At 43.2% G+C, this 22,469-nt stretch overlaps 1 protein-coding gene across 2 annotated transcripts in view; it reads right to left on the reverse strand.

Moving 5' to 3' along the window:
- The window catches only part of OMA1 (OMA1 zinc metallopeptidase), a 629,416-nt gene that overhangs the window by 512,250 nt on the left and 94,697 nt on the right, over positions 1–22,469 (reverse strand). For both annotated transcript variants that reach the window (XM_044085522.1, XM_044085523.1), the window contains exon 2: positions 3,838–3,925. The gene's annotated coding sequence lies outside the window, so the exon portion shown is untranslated. The remainder of the gene's footprint in view (positions 1–3,837; positions 3,926–22,469) is intronic.

Here is a 22,469-nt window from a genome sequence, read left to right on the forward strand (position 1 = left end):
CACTGTTAGCATATGTGAATGATTTGCTGGGGAACATGCCAAGTCCAAATTTATAGAAACTCATACATATATCAAAAGAAGTGCAAATCCAACAACCATTCTAATGCTTCTGCATTCAGAGCTCCTGAGGTGTGAGAGGATGAGAAAAGTCAGTCAGTAGATTCTCCATTACTAGAACAAATTTGTCCTTTATATAAGTACCATTACTCTTTAAGTCAGTAGTGCCAGGCTGAAATTCATTAAAAAGCCAATGCTCTCAACTAGAATACCACAATATTCTTAAGGGAAAAAAGAACACTATATACTAAAAAGAGCTGCAAGGAGTATAGCTGAGTGGTACAGAATTGTGTGCAGAAAGTAAATGGTATGTTTCCCATAACCAAATACATGTTTCATTATGAAGGATTAAACAGGACATTCTGAAACTGTGACATCTACCAGTGTAAAAAACAAAAGAAGAAAAAAATCTGCCTCCAATAAACTGAAGGCTATCAGATGAGTAAGTATAACAAGGGATAATTATGTGTGGGTTCTATCATAACACTGGATTATCAATACCACCTCAGTCAACAGAAGCAACTTGTAATATTTACATCATCCTATATCATTTCAATGACAAGACTTCCAAACTGTTCCTACAAAAATGTCCTTATCACCATTTCCTAATCAGGTCATCAGCTGCCACACAACCAAATGATATGAAAGATTAGGTGGCAACCTCAACTCCCTGTTTTCAACAAGGAGAATGTACAGTAAGAAGGATACAAGAAGAACAAATATATACAAATAAAAGTCAAAATCAGCTGGTAGCTGAAAATTATAATGTAATAAGATTATACATACAATAGGTAAATTGGGATGGTCTTCAAATCTATGATTGATTTCAAAAATTGGTTACGCTTCTGGTATCATTCTAAGGGGATCCATTATCTGTCTTCTTGGGATGACATGATTGACAGACCTCGATGCTTTGCCAGAGATGGCTTGCATCTGTCACCCCTGGGCTTCCGGATACTGGGCAAGGCTCCTGCCACCCCTATAGTGCCTTTTTAGGCGGTGTTCCAGAGACCAAATTACCACTGTAATAGCTACAAACAAATGCAATCTGAGAGTCATGCTGCTCAACTCTAGAAGTCTAAATCTCAAAATGCATTCGCTCGAAGCACTCCTTAAAATGAAGAACATCGACATTTGTGCTGTAACAGAAAGCTGGTTCAAGGCAGCAGAAAGCACCCCTGCACTACCAGGTTATAACTCATTCCACACCTTTTGGCCCTAGAACTTGGACCGAAGCTCCAAAGGCGGTGGTGTTTCCATATTCATAAAGGCTGCGTACACCTCCAGACTGATAGCCCAACATAATGCATCAGAGATACTTCAGGTGCAGCTAACATTGGGTAAGACATCAATTCAGGTTGTAGCCTGCTATAGGTCCCCAGCCATGTCCCAGAACTCACACTTAACGTTCCTAAGCACCCTGGAGAATATTAGGGTCCAACCTAACACTCTCATACTGGGCTACTTCAACTACCCCTCCACTAACTGGGAAAACTACTCATGTACCAATACACTTGCCCAACATTTCCTGGAATTCATTAATTCCAATGCCCTGAATTAGCTTGTTCTTACACCCAGTAGAGGTAGCAACATCCTTGACCTGGTCACTGCTAACATGGGCGACCGTTGCTCTACACCAATAGTCAACTCCTCCCTGGTTAGCTCTGACCACAAACTAATCACCTTGAAAATCCACATCCCACCCACCCCCACAAAGGTAACCACCATGAAAAACTTCTCCAAAGCTAACTTTAGGCTTCTAAAAACAGAGGTGGCTAACTTCACAGCACCCATGCAAATGGAGAATACTTGCATGACCACCAAATCATACACCAAAGCACTATACAAACATGTACACAAATGCATGGATCTTGCCATACCCAATAGAACCAAGACGCTCTCTTCCAAAAAAGGAAGCAAATCTGGTGGTCCCCTACCATAAACAAACTCTACAACAGAAGGAGGAAACTGATGCGGAATAAGGTGAAGTTCCAACACTGGAAAAACTCCCTTATCAGCCTCAACAAAAAGTTGAGATCCCTCATCAAATCCTCTAACGCTAGCTATGAAAACAGAATTGCAGCAGATAGTAAAGACAACCACAAGGCCTTCTATAGTTATGTAAACAATCTCCCACGGCAATATCCAGATTTGCTCTGAGCTACTGCACAATGGTACCTCCTATACCGAGCCAACAGATATTGCCAGTATACTGGCTGACAGATTCAGTGCCAACTTTACCCCCCCCCCCGAAGGACCAATCACAATATCAGTAGATTGCCAGGCACCCAGTACTACTGCTGCACAGGCTGAAACAGCATTATCCACGTCCAAGAATACAGCTTCTATGTGACCTGACAATATCCCTGGCTGTGTTCTACATGAACTACAGAATTAACTGGCACCTCTTGTCCCTACCAAATGGCACACTGCTACAGTCATCCCTCCCCACAAAGGAGGAGTGACTACAGACCCTGTGAATGATCGCCCCATTAGCATGACGAGTCTGATATGCAAAGCTATGGAACACATCATCATGGACTAATAAACAAGGATATAGGGAATCCCGAAATTCTGGATCCCGCACAGTTTGGTTTTGTGAAGGGTAGAGCATGCCTGCTCAACTTGGTTGACTTCTTTGAGTCAGTCACCAGAGCTGTGAATGAAGGCAAGGTGGTTCATACAGCCTACATTGATCTGGCCAAGGCCTTTGATACCATTCCCCACTCAGGAATCATAGAAAAACTCACTAAGCTAGGTATCAACCCATATATCACTATGTGGGGTGCAAACTGACTCACAGATGGAATCCACAGTGTGAAAGTAGCTGACTCCAAGTCAAAATGCAGACCAGTCATGGTCCTGGGTCCTCTTCTGTTTGGTATCTACTTCTCTGAAGTCCAGACCAACACGAAGGGACTCTGGCTGACAAAGTTCACAGATGATTGCAAGTTGGGAGCTATTATTAAGTCCCCAAGTGATGTTGACATCGTACAGAAAGGCCTCACTGAGACCGATAACTGGTGTCAGAACCATGGCCTTAAGCTCAATGCCAAAAAAGTGTCGTCATCCCCTTTGGGAAAAACCCGGTTCCCATGAATTACGACATCGATGGTAGTCCACTGAACACAGAAGGCATTATAAGAGATCTGGGAACACAGGTTGACAGCAACCTCTCTTTTGACCACCACATTGCCACTGCAGTCAGAAAGTCCTATGTGGCATATCTCATTACTAAGGATTTTGCATCCAGGAAGAAAGAGGTCATTCTCTCCCTCTACTCTTCCCTCATTAGGCCAATCATCGAGTACAATGCCCCATTTGGCATGCACCTCACTAGACACCTGCAACAACTGAAGAGGCTGCAAAAGTACCTCACAAAGAGGATCCTAGGCCTTAAATACTTGTCCTATATGGACAGACTCAAAAACTCCAACTATTCTCTGTCTCGTATTGCCTACTTACAGGCGATCGCTGCTTGACTTACAAAGCCATGTCTGACCCAGCTCTGTTAGCATGGGTGCCCACAGGCAGGTGCAAGGGTTGCACTTGCACCCCCCTGGATTTTGACTTAAAAAAATTGAACCTATGAATACATGCTAGTTCCACATCAGTCCTATATTTGGCAGAAAAATGCCAATTTAGACTGAAATAATTGTATTCCACAAAATTCTCAGTGCTCTATTTAAGTTACTATTCTTTTACGGTTTACCCATTCCAGCCACCAGCATCCCTTCCTTCTCAAAGAGAACATCATTTGAACCTTGAGTGATGACTTACTTGTATCGAGGGTAGTGGGAATGAGACTGCAAGCAAGGGTAAGTTGATTTCTCAGTATCGTCTCCTCACTTCTGAAGCTGATATGCATCTGCAAGATAAAAAAATAACAAACAAAATAACATTTTTAACTGCAGCTGTTTGGGGAGGTGCATTTCTGACTACCTAATAGGAAATCATATGTTTCATCCTTGATTTGCGACTTTAATGTATTTCCAGAAGTAACTGCAGTTATCACCACAAATACAGAGCTTCCTATGGTGCTTTACTCCCTGATGATAATGGAGAACACTAGTGTTTTGCATGACTGTTAAAGTGTTACCTCTGCAGCGCACGTGCTACTTCCTTAACATTTTAAATAATGGCTGCCAGACAGAAAATTTTAGTTAGCAATTCGAACATTATATTTTCTTGTCAGAAGACTCATTTATGATGTTTCTTGGTGATAACACAGTATAAAATGACAATTTAAGCAATAATGCCTTTGTAAAGTTTGCTAAATCTTCCATCAATCCATCCATCTTCAACCCATTTTTGCACATGGGGTCGAGGTCTTACTTCAGCAGTGACAATATCCAGCACCAAGTTTGTTGGATGGCTTAGGCTAATCTATAACCAGAAGAGGTAGGTTATTTCAAGCACTAAAAGGGAAATTGGGTAGGCTTAAAATGGCCTGCAAGGACTGCTAGCCTACTACATATCTATGAACCAATAAGCAAGCAATCTTTATACTCATGGTACACTATATCTTGCTCAAGGACAACTAAACTGGATTTCACATTCTTCAGTAATGCATATAGCTATTTAATGTCAGTTCAGGGAAGAGGGGGTTGGGAATACCATCAGCAAAATAATTCTCAGAAATTATAATTGTAAACAGTGTGCACAAGAATTAGACATTAATAAGAATAGGCACACATCAGCATACCAACAGTCAACAGTTATGTATTACCCCTAATCAGAGTAACTGGGATCATACCATAGATCATTTCAGGAATATTTAGATAGTTTATCTATATTAAGAATGAGTTTTCCTGAGTAAAGGTGAAAAAAAGCCTGAGATCCTCTCGAGGATTTCTGTACATATACGAGGTAGTGCTCACTAACCACGAAAGCATTCTGGTATATGCTTCTTACAACAGCAAGTCTACTATAAGAATAAATGTGTGATTACTTTACCTAGCGTGGATTGGTGATGCTGTAGTGTCCTGCATGGTGTCAGTATTACTTATTTCAAGCATGTCAAGCTGGTTATCTAATGTAATGTAACGCTCCATTTGGTATGTACCTCTCAAGACATCTGCAACAACTGGAAAGGCCGCAGAAATACCTCACTAAAAGAATCACAGGCCTAAAGCAGATGCCCTATGCTGACCACCTTAAAAAACTCCAGCTATACTCTGTCGCATATTGTCTACTCCGAGGTGATCTCTGCTTAACATACAAGGCCATGTCAAACCCACAGCTGTTGGACATGCTACACTTAAAGAAATCCCAATCCCTCAGAGCCACACGCTCCAGGGATCTAAATCTTGTCATCACAGTAAACAAAACATGCTGGAGGGATAGGTTCCTGACACAGAGACTCCCCAGACTCTGGAATAGACTGCCCATACATGCCCTCTTCAAAAGCAACCTTGATGATTGGATGGGAGAAAGGAAATTCACCCCGGGATCACGTCGGTCACCCTGCTAGACAGGGGTCCAGGGAAGTAAACAGTGTGGGAAGAAATAGCCAGGGAATTGTTATGGCTAGGCTTGTATAGGTCCTAGGGCCGAAAGCCTAGTACCAACCTATGAACCTATAAATCACTTTTGTTCATTGATGATAGGTTGAAATTAAGGAGGATGTTTAACTCTGTACAGTCCAATAGGATAAGATAATAATGTATGATATACATATGATAACATAAGCTTAAAGGTGTGAATATAGATCCTGCCCTTTTGTACTCCTTATTGGAGGGAAAGACCATATGGACCATACCTCTCAACTGTCCAGATTTTCACAGAATGTCTATATTTTTCCCTCATATGTTTGGTCTGTTACTCATAAAATTTGTGGTTTTCAGACAAATCACTGAGGACTGAAGTCACTAAATAATGACACACAATTGAATTTCAGATTTTATATCCTTCACATAATGTACTGCAATACTAAACATGTTACTTTAGCAACTGTCTAGGTTTATAAGAGCAATATTTAAAATCTGTCCCTATTGTTGGGCCTTCATCCTCCCATTATTTTAGGCTTTGTCCAAATTTCTTGTCCTGAGGTATGATACGGACCTTGAAAGAGAATACTTTGTTTATATTCCTAAAAGAGGACACATAACATTTCATCTATGAGCAATTTACAATGTCCATCCAGTTTTATCTTCTCCATGCACTAATACTTACAGAAAAAAAAAAACAACGTAGGAACGCAAAGTGATTTACTGGCTTACACTGCCTTCAAAAGTTGGCAAAACACTTTCATGCTCTCACAGAGACAGTGGGCAGAAACAAAGTTTTAGCTTCTGCTGCTGATTTTCGAGGGCAGACACTGTCACTTATTTATCCATACCACAAGACTATCTTACGGGGATGGCGCGGGGTGATAAATGCTGTTAAGATAGGGTCTCGTGCTAGGAAAACACTTTTAGAATGTAATGGCAGTGCTCTGTTCACAACAGTTTAGATAACATATATTTGATATTAAACATGGACACAATAAACATTATCAAAAGCCACATAATCGAAGCCCATTTGATTATGAAGAACAGACTCAATATGCAAAAAAAATCAACACCAATTTCTGTATGGGAGACAAGGGCTTCATATAACCTCTGCAATTATATATGCATTCCCTCCATCCCCTAAGTACTGAAAGAGTTCAGTATTACAGTTCCATTGAGATCTTATTTCATAAAATTATAAATCCACAGAAATACTATCAGTTTCTGTACTACATTGTGGAATACAGCAAGAGTTCTTGGTTATCCACACGTAAACAGATATACCCTAGATTTCTGGCATCTGGGTTTGCACCCCTCTGCAAAAAATCCTGCAGGCACCCATGTCTATTAGAAATGCTACATCTAAAGAAATCCCAATCTCTCTGCACCACACGCTCCAGAGACCTCAACCTCATTACTACAATCAACACAATGTGCTGAAGGGACAGGTTCATAACCCAGAGACTGCCCATGCTATGGAATAGACTTCCCATACATGTCAAACACAGCACCTCACTGGCTCTCTTCAAAAGAAATCTTGATCAGTGGATGGGAAATAGAAAATTCACCCCGGGGATCACTCCAGTGGCTCTACTCGACAGAGGCACTGGGAACTAAGATCGGGTGGCACGATGCCAGGGTAATCCTATGGGCTAAGCTTGTAAAGGCTCCAGGGCCATTAGCTTAGTACACACCTATGAACCTACAATATTTGGTATACTGCTAGTACCTCAATGAGTATATAGGTCTATCACCTTATTTACCTCCTCAGGAATATGCATGGAGATCAAGAAGTAACAATGCGAAGTGAATGTGGAAAAATACGTTATGTACTTACCATAACGTTCCATGTGAGTTGTTCATCTCGCCTTTATTCTTACACATGGGTTCAGAGCCGAACACTCGGCTCCGAGTCGGCCGCTTTACTAGCTAAAGATCTCAGAGTAGCTCGAGGCCAGGCCCCTATTCCATGATGCTCTCTGTCCTACCTCAGATCTAGTTTGCTGAACTCAGCATGAACAGGTATATGAACACTAAATACTCCAGCCGGAGTAAGAAGTCCTAGAACAAGACTACCAGACCCCAAGTCTACTCACTCTTCGAGACCCTGGAGGGGGAAGGTGGGTGGGAATGTTAGAATAAAGGCGAGATGAACACCTCACATGGAACGTTATGGTAAGTACATAATTTCTTTATGTGAAGTTGTTCAATCTCGCTGTTTATTCTTACACATGGGTAGCGTCCCAAGCACCCTAATCCTGGGTGATTCAAGGGTGTACATTCCTGAGGGCAGTGGAACCAAAGGAAGCCCTGCCCCTGGAGGCCCTGTCCACTTTATAATGAGTGATAAAGGTATGAGACTTAGACCAAGTGGCAGCTGCACATATAGTGTCCAAAGGTAAATGAGCCGTATAAGCCGAAGAAGTGGAGACAGCTCTAGTTGAATGGGCCTTCACACCATGCTCTAATGTTTGGTTCGCTGAAGAGTAGATAAATTTAATGCAGTCAGTTAACCATTTGTAAAGGGTAACTTTAGAAACTGGTAATCTTTTCTTAGCATCAGCATGAGATACAAAGAGTTGGTCAGATCTTCTAATTTTCTTTGTCCTGTCCAAATAGAATCTCAATTGTCTGTGGACAACAAGTTTATGCAACATGTATTCCAACTGATTACAATGATTACTGAAAAAAGGTTGGAAGTTCAATAGTTTGGTTCAGATTGGTCTCAGAACACACCTTTGGCAGGAATGAAGGATTAGTCTTCAGTGATACTCTGTCTGGATGGAACACCAAATATGGGGGTTTGATAGAAAGGGCTTGAAGCTCAGATACCCTGCATGCTGAAGTAATGGCCACCAAGAAAATAGTCTTCCAAGAAAGAAACTTCAACTGACAGGATGATGCAGGCTCAAAGGGGGGAAGAATAACACTTGACAGCACCAAATTTAGATTCCAGGGAGTAAAGGGTTGTCTAACAGGCAGCCTAAGATGAATGGTGACCTTAAGGAAGGCCCTACATAATCTGTGAGACATTAAATTAGAACCTTCAGCTCCGAGGTGAAAATTCGAGATCGCAGCCAATTGAACTCTAATAGTGGCAGCTGCAGCACGTTCATGAAAAAGCTTAGATAAGAATACCAGGATACTAGCAATCGGGGCAACATAAGGATCAATGTTATTCTGAGAGGCCCAAAAAGCAAATCGCTTCCATTTACTAGCATACAACTTTCTGGTAGTAGCCTTATGCGAAGATACAAGAATGTGTTGTACCTCCGAAGAAAAATCGCGTGACCTGGCTAGGTAGCGAATCAGAGCAGCCAAGGTGTCAGTCTGAGGGAATGAAGGGAGGGATGGAGGACCCCTGACGAATGTGTCAGTAGGTCTGGAACTGGGTCCAGAATCCAAGGTTCCTCCAATTGATAGAGTCAGAGGAAGGGGAACCAAATCTGACAAGGCCAAAAAGGGGCTATTAAGATTACAGTCCTTCCCAGGGTTTTGGCTTTCTGCAAGAATTTTGGAATCAGGGGTACAGGTGGAAAGGCATACAGGAGTCCCGGGGCCAATCGTGTACGAGCGAGTCCTTTGGGCTGTCCCCTGGTGGGGGATTCACGGCAAAGTAGCTTCTGCATTTGGCATTCAAAAGTACAGTTTTGTACCTACCATAAATGTAGATGTTCGAGGATTCCCTTGCTGCAGTCCTGACAATTGGGTATAGTCCGCGTCCCAGTCGGCCCGAATACCAGAGTATAAGGCTGACGTCGGTCATGGCGCCTTAGACTGACGTCAGTACGTCAGGGTACTAATGCGCATGACCGACGCCATTTCCTCAGTCTTTTCTTGCCCCAGATGTCAGAAGACCCAAAAAGACAAGTCCCAAAAACAACCTGCACCAAAAACATGTACAATATATACAGTAATATATACAAAATATAAGCATGTAAACTCACCTACACAACCACCCTGAAACACAGAGGGAAGGAGGGAGATTGGACTGCAGCAAGGGAATCCTCGAACATCTACATTTATGGTAGGTACAAAACTGTACTATGTTCTTCGACTTCCCTTGCTGCAGTCCTGACAATTGGGTAGAATCCCAAAGCAGAGGTAAGGGAGGCTGGCAAATTATAAAGTAGCAGGAGCTGACAACATGCCTTGTAAAACAGCTGTGGCAAAACCAGCTCTAGTCTTAGAGTATATAGGCAGGTGATAATGCCTAGAGAAAGTATGCACTGAACTCCAAGTAGCTGCCTCCAGAATATCCTTAGTTGCCACCCCTTAGAAATGCTGTTGAAGTGGCAGTAGCCCTAGTGGAATGAGGCCTAATCCCAGCTGGAACCTCTTTGCCATGATGGGAATAACAAAATGCAATGCAAAAGCCAATCCACCTAGAAATAGTTTGTTTTGACACAGGCTTGCCCTGTGAACTTAAAGCAAAAGAAACAAGTAACTGCTGAGACTGCCTAAAATCTTTAGTCCTGCTCAAATAATAACGCAATTGCCTGTGTACATCTAAAGTGTGCAAAATCTTTTCCCCTTTATTTTGAGGATCTGCAAAAACGTAGGCAAATGAATAGTTTGGTTTAAAGCCACACTAGAAACCACCTTAGGCATAAAGGAAGGATTAGTACGTAATGATACCCTGTCCTTATGGAAAATCAAAAGGGCTCTACTGCCATAAGGGCCTGCAACTCAGACACCCTTCTTGCAGAAGTAATAGCCAACAGAAAAGCAGTCTTCCATGACAAATATTTCAATTCAGCAGTAGCTGCAGGCTCAAAAGGTTGTAGAGTAAGTTTTTCCAACACAAAATTGAGATCCCAAGCAGGAGTAGGAGCTCTACGGGGGTCTTATATTCTTTGCCCTCTAAGAAACTGCTTGAACAAAGGATGCGAAAACAAAGGTGGGTCACAATCATAGTGAGCTGAAATTGCTGCAGCATGAATCTTTATGGAAGAGAAAGACAAACCTTTGTCCAATAATTCAGTAAGATATTGAAGAGCCACACTCAAATTAGGCTCTGAAATCTCCAAATTCTTTGCTGTACTCCAAAACAAAAATCTCTTCCATTTTTCATGTACACTCTCCTAGTACTAGGCCTTCTAGCTTCCATAATCACATTTAAAACTTGTTGAGGAAGCTGAGACCTACCATGCTTCAACACAGAATATGCCAAGCTGTGAGATGAAGAGATTGAAGCTTGACATTGAGCAGATGACCGTCCTTCTGAGATAACAGATGAGGAATCAGAGGTAAAGGCCATGGAGGCTTCTTTACAAGACTCCTTAGAAGTGGGTACCAGTGTTGCCGAGGCCAATCTGGAGCTATCAAAATCATCCTTGGCCTGTCCTGTCTGACCTTTAGTAATACCTTTGGAAGAAGAGGTAGAGGTGGAAAGGCATAGACATGAAGGTTTTTCCAACTGAAAGACAGAGCATCCACTTTCCAAGCTGTGTGATGAAACCCCTTTGTGCAATACTTTGGCAGCTGGTGGTTTAGTGGAGAAGCGAACAGATCTATGTCTGGAGTTCCCCATGACACTGTCAATTTCTGAAATACATGAAGATCCAGTTTCCACTCGTGGGGATCCATGATTTGTCTGCTTAATACATCTGCTAGGGAGTTCTGTGCTCCTGGCAGAAACCTTGCCTGAAGAGTCAGTTGCAGGCTTAACGCAGTCTCCCATAAAATCATTGCTTGCCTGCATAGAGGATAAGAATGTGTTCCCCTTGCTTGTTGATGTACCACATGACAGTTGTGTTGTCTGTCAGAATCAACACCTGCCCTGGAAGAAGTAATTCCTTGAACGCCATCAATGCAAACTGGACTGCTAACATCTCCTTCATGTTGATATGTAGATGCTGTAGTCTGGCAGGCCACTTGTCTTGTATCCACTTTCCATTTAGATGAGCTCCCCAAGCAGTGTCCGAGGCATCTGTCGTTAAAATCTGACTCGCCTCTGGCCGGGTCACAGAGAGTCCCTTGTTTAGGTGACATTCCTGAGCCCACCACAAGAATTCCTTTTGAAGGCAAGGTATTATTTGAATGACAGTGTCCAAATCTTGGCAGTGCTGTGTCCATACATTTTGAGATACCATTGCAGCTTCCTCATATGCAGTTTGGCATTGGGAAGCACCAGAATACAAGATGCCATGAACCCTAATGCTTGAAGGACTGTCCTTGCAGTCAGCACGGACTGATGAGATAGCTGATGGAAGTAAAGTGACAGACTCTTTTGTTTGTCCGGGGTTAAAAGGCCATCTGGGCTGCTGTATTCAGTCTCACACCCAGAAAGCACATGTCTTGAGAGGGTACTAGACTGGACTTTATTTCGTTCACAGAATACCCTAGGCATCTTAGCACTGCTATGACATATTCCAGATGCTGTAGAAGGTGTTCCTTTTCTTGAGCCAGAATCAGGCAGTCGTCCAAGTAAGGATAAATTTGAATGCCTTGAAGCCTGAAGTAAGCTATCACTGGAGCCAGAACCTTTGTGAATACTCTGGGCAGTAGATAAGCCAAAGGGCAATGCAGAGAACTGATAATGAAAATCTCCAGTTGAAACCGCAGATACTTTCTGCAACTTAGCCTTATGGGCACATGAAGGTAAGCTTCCTTGAGATCCAAAGTTACCATCCAGTGATCCTTGCCCAGCAGAGGTAACAGTTGCTGTAACGTCAACATCTTGAACTTGGGAATGTCCAGATAAGTGTTGAGGATAGATAAATCCAAAATTGGTCTCCACGTGTTCCCCTTCTTTGGTACTAGGAACAGGCGAGAATAAAATCCAAGCCCCTTTCTGACACAGGGACTGGCTGAATAGCCCCTATCTGGAGTAACTGAGAAACTTGCTTGTGAGCCTCTTTTCTTTGTGGAGGAGGAACATCTGGCATGCCTTTGAAAGGGGCATTGTGTGGAAATAAAATCTGTACCCGTGATGAATGATATCCAGCACCCATCTGTCTTGAGTGATTAAATCCCAATTTTCTTTGAAAAGAGACAATCTTCCTCCCAAAGGAGATGCCAGACGTGTGTCCACTGGCAGCTGAAAAGGCAGGTCATTGGTTCTGCTTACGAAAGGACTGACCCCTGCCCTCACCAGAAGTCTGAGCAGGTGAACTGTCTGATCTAGGCCTAAACGAACCTTGAGCCCTGCCCCTACCACGTCTAGACCTACCCCTAGACTGGGAACCATAAGCAGGATATGTCCACCCCTTAGCAGGCCAATTTCTACTAAACTGGAGGCTGCACCTGCAAAAATCTTTAACAGTCTGCATAGACTTAGCTTTGTCCTCCATTTTCTTTAAAACTGCTTCCACAGGCGGTCCAAACAACACATCAGACTGTAAAGGAGCATCCAAAATCCTGGTCTTAACATGCTCAGCTAAATTCTGATCCTTCAACCATGCATGTCTGCGAAGAACAGAACTAGTAGCAGCCACCCTCGAGGAGGCCTGAACAGCATCAAAACCACACTGCAAAGAATGCTTACCCACTTGTTCAGACACATGAACCAAATCCAGCAATTCTTTACACTCAATACCTTCCGCCAAAGCATCCACCTTAGATTTCAATTGTGAAAGGAGATAATTCTGATATTTCAGCATATGAAATTGACAATTCAACGCCTCATGGCTAGAGTGGAAGAAGTATATACTTTCTTACCCCACCTATCCAAAGCCCTTGCCTCTTTATCAGAGGGTACAGGATTTTTAACCACAGAAGCTTTAACACCTTTAGGCCCCTGAGAAACAGTTTCTGGGTCCGCCCTGGGACTCTTAAACAAATACTTATGAGCTTCGGGCACCCTATAATACCTATCAGGCTTAACAGGAGCAGGAGGCAAGGAATCAGGGTTCAGAGAAGCCTCTGCAATAACATCCTCCACCACATTCAACACAGGAGGAATAGCTAAGGGCCTATGCTGGGGCAAAAACAAGAATTCCCTAAGCCTTTTCTGGAGTCAGAGTAATCTTGGCCTTCCCATTTAAAGTGCTCCCTCATGGAGTGAAGAGTCTCTGAAAATGAAAAATCCTCAGGAGGAGAAGCTGAAGGAGTGGAATCATCCACATCAGAATCAGAATAAGTAGGAAACTCTTGCAAGTCTTCCACAGAAGACTCTGAAGCCTGTGAACACTGTTCAAAACTATCAAACTCCTGTTCCACCCTAGGCCTCTTATCAGGTGGGGCATAGAACCTCTAATCAGAGTAATCAAATCTTCTGCCATTTTAAGCATATGTTTCTTAGGCACAGAGCCCGAAATGCTAGGAGAAGCCCCTACAGAAGCTGAACTTGGCCTTCCTCTAAAAGAAGCTTTGGCAACAGAAGGAGAGGCCCTAACTACCTTGGGAAGAGAGGGAAGAACAGTTACCTGAGAAGCCCCTCAGCCTGGCCTACCTCCTGAGAGGGCACATCCTGTAACAGTAAAGTATCTGCCTGAGACTCCATAGAGACTCCTGGCAAAACCTCTGGCTCCCTGAGCCTTCTGAAGGACCGACGTCCGGGACTGCGGTTCCTCACCCCTAGACTTCACTGTTTTGTCCTTGCGCTTCTTAGATGAAGCAGGCCCGGAGCATCCGACGGCATAGTATAATTGCAACGCTTCCCAAACACTAACCTAGCACAATCAAGCCTCCTCTTAATAGTGCTTGTTAAATCTAGCACAAGAGGGCAACCAACAACGCCGTGCTCAGGCCCTAAACAAGGTATACACAATGTATGATAATCCCTATGTATCTGCTTCCCACAAGAAATACAGTTATTCACTTTTTCTGACATCCGTTAAATACTGAGGCAAGAAAAACCAAAATGTTCAACGGGTTACTTAGCCAACTCTGTATTCGGTCTGAAACTCCGCTCGAAAATCTCAGAACGCCAACCTGCACTCGCAAAAATTGCTTCTGCATCGGACCATGCGGCAAAAAAGACTGAGGAAATGACGTCGGTCATGCGCATTAGTACCCTGACGTACTGACGTCAGTCTAAGGCGCCATGACCGACGTCAGCCTTATACTCTGGTATTCGGGCCGACTGGGACGCGGACTATACCCAATTGTCAGGACTGCAGCAAGGGAAGACGAAGAACATCAGGTCGCAGCAAGGCTGGCCCCATCTGGAGAAAATCTTCTCCGCAACTTCGTTTTTGAGAGACCACTCGTGCAGTAGCAGAATGGCTCTGCTCGGTTTGTCCGCTATCACGTTGGATTTCCCCGGGATATGCATTGCTATCAGAAAGCGCCCAGTGGACACAGTCCACTGCCAAATTCTCAAGGCCTCTTGACACAGGGGGTAAGACTTGGTTCCCCCTTGCTTGTTGATGTTCCAGACCAATGACATGTTGTCCATCTATATCCCAAGCGTCCCTAGAGGCAGAGAGTCGTGGAAGTGCTGCAACGCCAAAAGCACCGCTCTCAGCTCCAGAACACTGATGTGCAACTGTGACTCTGTCTCTGACCAGGTACCTTGGGCTATTCTTCCCCGAAAAAGCCCCTCCACCCTATCAGAGAAGCATCCGTGGTCACAGTGGCTGACGGCGAGGGAAGAACAAATGGTCGACCTACTGTAACTTGTTGGCTGGTCAACCACCAGTGAAGATCCTTCTTGCAAGAGTCCGTAATCATGATTAAGAATAACATGGAAAGTTGTTGGTACGACCACTGGGTGAATAGTAACCATTGAAGAATCCTCATGTGCATATGTCCCAGAGGAACTGCTATGAGCGTAGCTGCCATGGTGCCTAGTAGTTTCAGTACTTGATGGGCCGGTACTTTTCTTGTCTGCAAAATGTCTGAGACCTGATTTCGGAGAGTGATTATTCTGTCCAGGGGCAATCTTACTGTGGTGGTAACAGTGTCTAGTTCTGCTCTGATAAAGGAGATACGCTGCAATGGCAACAATGCAGACTTTTTGAAATTGATAGTGATGCCTAACTGAGAGCAGAGATTGAGAGTGGGATCCCTGGACAGAATTAGCTGATGCCTGGAGGCAGTGGTAAGGAGCCAGTCATCCAGATACGGAAACACTCGGAATCCTAGATGCCTCAAATGAGCCGTAACCACTGCCATGCATTTGGTAAACACTCTGGGGGCTGTTGTGAGTTCAAAGGGCAGTACTCGGAATTGGTAGTGACTGGTTCCCAGCCGGAAATGCAGATGATTTCTGGATGGCCTGGCCATTTTGATGTGGTAGTACACATCCTTGAGATCTATAAAGCACATCCAATCGCCCACTCTGAGGAATGGGAGAATAGACTGAAGCATGATCATCCGGAACTTCTTCTTTACAAATGCGTTGAGTCTGCTGAGATCCAAGATGGGCCTCCAGTCCCCTGTCTTCTTTGGAAATAAACAGAATCTGGAGTAAGTTCCGGATCCTATCTGATCTGCTGGGACTGGCTGGATGAATCTCATTTCCTGCAGCCTCTGGATTTCTATGTCTGCTTGATCCCTGAGACTGGGTGGAACATCTGGGACTTTTTTGCCAACAGGTGGATTTTCTAAAAATGGAATGATGTATCCTCTGGTAACAATGCTTTGTAACCAAGAATCTGTTGTAATTCCTAGCCAGGCATCTGGATACAAAGCCAAGTGACCCCCGATTGCCTCCAGAGTAGGACAGTTGGGCCGCCTTTCAGGAGCGCTGATAGGGCTTACCAAGGAACTGATCCCTGTCGCCATGGTTCTGCAGACCCCTTCTGCCGCCGGGGCAGCGTATTCCATTATTGCCCCCTCCTCTGCCCCTGGAGTGGGGTTCACGAAAGCTCCTTGGGACTTTTGGAACCACATTTTTCCACCTTTCTGCCCTTTGGGGTATGGTCTGGTAGGGGTGGAAAAACAGACTCCTACGGCAGATAAGAGTCTTTCCCTCTTGCTCACACCTAGTGTGAGTCTCCTTGACTTCGGGCCCAAAAAGAGAAGAGCCATCGAATGGGGTGTTGACAAAGGAAGACTTGAAGGCTTCTGCAAAGGAGCATAAGCGCATCCAGGACTCTCTCCAAAGATCTATCGCCGAACCCGCTGCCCAAGTCGAACCATTGGCTGCATAAGAAATGAGCCACATGGACGAGTTCACAATGGAGTTAAGGGTATTAAGTTGTGCTGTCACTTTATCAGAGACAGCTCCATCTGTATTACCCTGCAGAGTATCTCCAAGCTCTTTCAGGAGATCTCTTTGAAGATGGGTAAAATGAGCCAAATAGTTAAGCAATTGCATAGCAAAGGTCGCAGAACTAAAGATGCATTTCTCGTATCTGTCCATCGTCCTGGAATCTCTATTAGGAGGATGGACAGTAGAAGAGGTTTCTGACATCTCTTTCTTGGTAGCCACCACCACCACGGCATCAACGGGGACTCCCTTAGTGAGGAACATCTTGTCTTGGGTGGATGTGATAAACTTGTTGGGCCTCTGTGGGACTGGTTCCATAGTATCAGGAGACTTCCAAGCCCTTCAAGCAACCAATTCCATCAACTCGTCGAAGGAGGTGGAAGGTTGAGACCCAAAGGCCTTCAGGAGCACAGACTCATTTTCAGTAGGGCTAACGGACTGCCAGTCACCCCTCTGCTTTAGAACTTCCAGGATATCAGCAAAGGAGATATCCTCCGAGGGGGACCGTGGGGACCCTTTCGATTCCACTAAGTCAGTGTCTGATGTCAAAGACTCCTGCGGGGAATCTAAATGCCTCCTCTTACACAGTCTCTTCCTGGGAAATTCATCAGTGGGAGCTTCTGGTGAGGTCTCAGTAGAGCAAGGGTTACCCAATGGGGCTACCTGGGGCTCCGGATCTTGACACTTCACAGGGACCTACAATGTAGAGGCAGAAAGCGGCACTTCAGGGGAGGAGGAGGAGGGACTCGACGGTGTGTGTGTCTTAGATGACATAACCCTCCTCATGGCATCGAAGGCACCACTGCTCCAAAGAAGACGGTAATTTCCCCGGTGCCAAGACAGTGGGCTCCGAACCAGAGGATGGAGCCAAGCTCATCCGCGCTGAAGCCCCGAGAGGAAGGGTCAGAACTGACGCATCGGTTTGACTCCCCCCTCGGAACCAATGAGAGAGTGTCGGCTCCCAGACATTTCCAATGGAACTGAAGAAGTCAGGGTTGATGGAGCTGAAGGGACTGGAACAGGCTTCGACTCTAAAGGCTCCACAACCATCAGATCCTCCTCCTCTGGCTCCGAAGGCCCTGCTCAGCTCGGAGGAGGAGTAGTCACAGCCAGTGGGATGGTCTTAGGCCCCGAGACCTGTTGGGTCAAGGCCGATAGCAATTTAGCCAGTGTCGGGCTCTCCAGAAGCCTCGGCACCACCCGGTCCACATCCACATCAGAAAGGGTCCTCGAAGAATGAGTTGAAGGAACCGAAGATGCCACCGATTGAAGGATAGGCGACTTCAAGGTTTCAGAGACCGGCTCCAAGACCGGGGATCGGCTCCGAAAAACTTGCTCAGTGCACGGCTCTGAAGACTGCAGAGCTGGCAACCGCACCTTCACGGTAAGGCTTGGAGCCGATAACTTGGGCTCCGAGGATGCCTTTGAAGACTTCAACCCCTTCGATGACTTGGAGGTCTGGTCAGTCTTGTCCAAGGACTCCTGAAAATCTGGCTTCAACAAACCTCTATCTACCAGCTTCCTTCTTCTCTCTAGTAAAACCCTGCTACTGAAGGAACGGCAGATACAGCAATCCTCCTGGAGGTGAACAGGCCCCAAACAATAGACACATTTTACATGGGCATCCGTAATGGACATCTTCTGCCCGCATTTTGGACACTTCTTGAAGCCAGATTTCTGTTTCTCCTTATAGTCAGACATTGTTATAGCCACAGAAAACACTAAATGATCAAACATGCTGTTCTAGTTGTCAGTCTAACCCAAGAATATACCGTAACACTAAAACAGAAAACACGGTTACTGAAAACTAACCACACTGCACACTCTAAATATTCTAACAGTCCTAAGTTGCCAAATCCCTGTACAACTGTAAGGATATATGCAATTATATAAATGTAATAACTGACTAACTAAGCACACTATATATATAGTAAAAACGGATAGGGGTTAACCAAAGAATGGCCGAAGGCCTAAGAGCAACTGCTCTGAAAAAAAAAAAAAATGACTCTAATCAATTTACATAAATAACTCAAAAGGCTAACTCAACCAAAAGCAGTATAACTAGAATAACTTTAGATATCTAAAGAATTATCAGCAGAAATTTGTCAAAAAACAAGTAAATATAAATCAACTGGCCCAAGCTCTCCGACGACCTTGCGATCAGTTGCAGCAGCAAACTAGATCTGAGGTAGGACAGAGAGCATCATGGGATAGGGGTTTGGCCTCGAGCTACTCTGAGATCTTTAGCTAGTAAAGCGGCCGACTCAGAGCCGATGGTTCGGCTCCGAACCCATGTGTAAGAATAAACGGCGAGATTGAACAACTTCACATTAATTGTTTCACAACTGGGAAATGAGTGAGACAAGACTATATATTGTCACCTTACTTATTTGAATTGTATGCTAAATGTATGAAGAGAAATGTTAGGTTAGACAAAATCAGACTCTAGAATCAAGTCTGACAGCAGAAATAGTAACAAACCTCAGATATGCTGAGGATACTAGTCTGATGGCTGAAAGTATGGAAGAGGTGAAGAGCCTATTGATAAATGTGACAGTAGGAGGCATAAAAGTTGGCTTGCTGCTCTACACAAAAATGTAATTATCCCTGCTAGTCATTTGTAAATAGAAGGGGAAGATGTGCAGGCAGTAACACATTTTATTTTCCTGGGCTCAACGATTTCTGCAGATGTTAACTGCAGCCATGATATTAAAAGATAGTTGCTCCTGGGAAGAAAGGCTACGGCAAATATGGATCAAATTTTAAACAGCAACGACATCACTTAGTAAACAAACGGTACATAAAGTCAAAGCCTTTTACAGTCTTAAGTAAGGCTCTGCATCAGAAAATTGATGCTTTTCAACTGTGGTGCTGAAGAAAACTTTTTTGAAAATACATTGAACTGTAATAAGATCAACAGCCAATGCTTAAATAAACACAGACTGTTGACTGGAAGGCCTAGCATTAAAATGAAAACATACTAATGCCATATAATGCAAACAAACAAGTCATAAAAGACACTGATCCTGGAAAAGACAGACAAAAGAAGGGAGTTGCAAAGGCTAAGACAGCTATATAATGTTACTGAAGTAACAAATATGAATTTGCAAGAACTTAAAAGAAGCATCTCTTGACAGACAGGCCTGGTGTGTTAAAGCCTTTTAAGTAATGAACAGCTAGAATCAAATAAACAACAAAAAATTAACATAACTATCCTCTCATATAAAGCATATAATGCCTTAACAAGTCAAAATTATTAAAAATATCACCAAGTGAAGGCAATAAAGAAACAACAAGGTTAATCTAAACCACCCATTTTTGTGGCTAAGACAGAACTAGTACAGAAAATTGTACAAGATATAAGAATGGTATCTTTGACAAACTATGCTCTTGCCCTGCAGCTCAAATCCAAACTGCAATACCTTGTGACAGAATGGCTGCAATAATGGTCACATGCACTGTGACTCTTGACATGTGGCAAATGCTGCAACTTTGTGCTTGATTTCAAAAGATTTGCTGTCAGTGTAAGTTACCCTTACTCTGAGAGCAGGTCTTTTGGAAACTGTCCCCTGGTGAAAGCCTGTTTACAGACAGTTAAGTGACTTACTTCGGTGTAAGGCCTAAGAGCAAGTCTATCTTAATCAAGGCAGACTTACATTGACAGCAACTCTTTCAGGATCTGGAACTTTGTGTAAAAACAAAATGGCTGATAATCAGAAAGGTGTGGATTATTTGTCATTATACCATGACCTCCCATTAATATTCCAAAACGTGCATGCTGATTGGCCAGCGTGCACATTGTAAATCGACTTATACTAATGGAAAAAGGTCCGGTCGCCCGGACTTTTTCCATTAGTATAAGTCTCTTTTAAAACACTGTCTCGCTATGTTAAAAGAGTTTAACATAGTGACACAGGTTTAAAAAAAGCAACGGAGATCTCCGTTGCTTTTTTTAAAGCTGTCTCGCTATGTTAAACCCATTTAACATAGCGAGACAGGTTTAAAAAAAAAAGCAACAGAGAAAGCAAGATCTCCGTTGCTTTTTACTGTTTCGCTATGTTAAATGGGTTTAACATAGCGAGACAGCTTTAAAATAATCAACGGACATCGGGACCAAACCACGCCAACCGTGGGTAAATCCCGTATTACCCACACCCAGGCGTGGGTTATTGCTATAACAAACAATAAAATTAATAGTTAATTCTTGGACATGCAGCACCTACGGTGTTTAATCCTCTGCACCATATGTATTTAGAAATTCTGAATGTTCCTTTACCAAAAAAAAAGTTAGAAACGTACTTAGAAATATTTTCATTTTTTTCATTATACTCTGCTTTACAATGGCAATATTAAAAATGTCCAATACTTTTATATTTCAAAGCAAATATTATACAATGTATACTGTTCTGCAAATTTTTTGTGTTATCAGTAACCGCAAAAGCACTCGTAACAATTGCTGATCAGATGTTATCTTCTAAAAGAAAACAGCTAAGTCCCTTCCACATGCTCAGTTTCTGAAATATTTACTGGCTTTTATTTATACAGCTGTATGATTAAGGTTATAAACAAATATCCCTCAAGTTGTGTAAGTTAAGGAACAAGAAAGCAGTTTTCTTCTCCTCACTAAGCTTTCAGCACATAGCATGCAGGACTATTGAAGTAATTTATTTTATCATTCGTGATGACACTGAATTGCTACATGTCTTCATAGCTACCAAAGCAAGTCTTAGTATCTACAGCAGTATGCATGCAGCTTTACTAGAAAGGCTCACCCAGACTCTGCTACACTTTGGTGTGAGGGAAAGGTTATTTTGCTTTTTATTTGTTGTATTTTGTATTACCTTATTGCTTTTTTCTATTTTGAATACTGTGATTTGTTTTCTTTACCTTGTGTTTTACTTGTATTCTGCTTTTAACTACATATTAAAACTTGAAAAGAGACCACAGCTCTGTCTCTTGTGAGTCAGGCAGAATTTTTTTCCCCACTCTGCCACCCAGTTACTGTTGTGTTCTTAAACACCATTGTCTTTCTAGTTGCCTGCCCCTTATGTTAATTTGACCATATATCTCATTTCCTCTCTGCTTTTACTGGCTTGTGTGAGTAAGCTCAAAATTATCATTTTGTGAAATCACTTCCCTTCAACTATTTAAAGTTATTGGCCACCTTACTGTATTCCATAGTACCAGAATACAAAAGTGACCACCCCCTTTAAATCTATCTTGCTGTTTTAAAATTAGTGACTCTCCACTAAAACTTAACGTTTTAGATAGGTAAAACATAAGTTATCTACTTTCACATCCCACTCCTCTAGTGCACACTGCAGTATTTAGGATAAACCATTTTTTTCATCTTACCTTTAAGCATCCCTGTGACTAGCACTTGCTCTAAAACCAGCTGGAAAGCACTAGGAAGCCTTAAACTGATACAAACACTCAACTCTCCTTGTTAATAAGGAGAAATTAATTGTAGGCACTAAACAGCCTATAACTGCAAAATACATTGCTAAGGTAAGGGAAAACAGCTCTTGTACTTTACAAAAAAAAGCACCAAACCAGGCATGTCCAAGGATTAGCTTCCGGTGATTTCTCCTGTCCACCTGGTGAATCTGGGCATACTGGGGCAATGCAGCAATTGCCTCATGTACACAGACAACCCTCTCCTCCTACCACCCAACACTACAACCTGCGAGAGATGCACTTACATAGCCAAACTGAAAGCAAAGCTCTCTCCACCCAAGATTGTGCTAGACAGTCAAGAGGAGAAGGTTAACACTCACACTATACCTCAAGCAACACATAGCCCTTCTAAACCCACACCA

The sequence above is a fragment of the Protopterus annectens genome, chromosome 10.part0 (genome assembly GCF_019279795.1).
Source record: "Protopterus annectens isolate FY-2018-M chromosome 10.part0, PAN1.0, whole genome shotgun sequence".
Taxonomy (NCBI): domain Eukaryota; kingdom Metazoa; phylum Chordata; order Ceratodontiformes; family Protopteridae; genus Protopterus; species Protopterus annectens.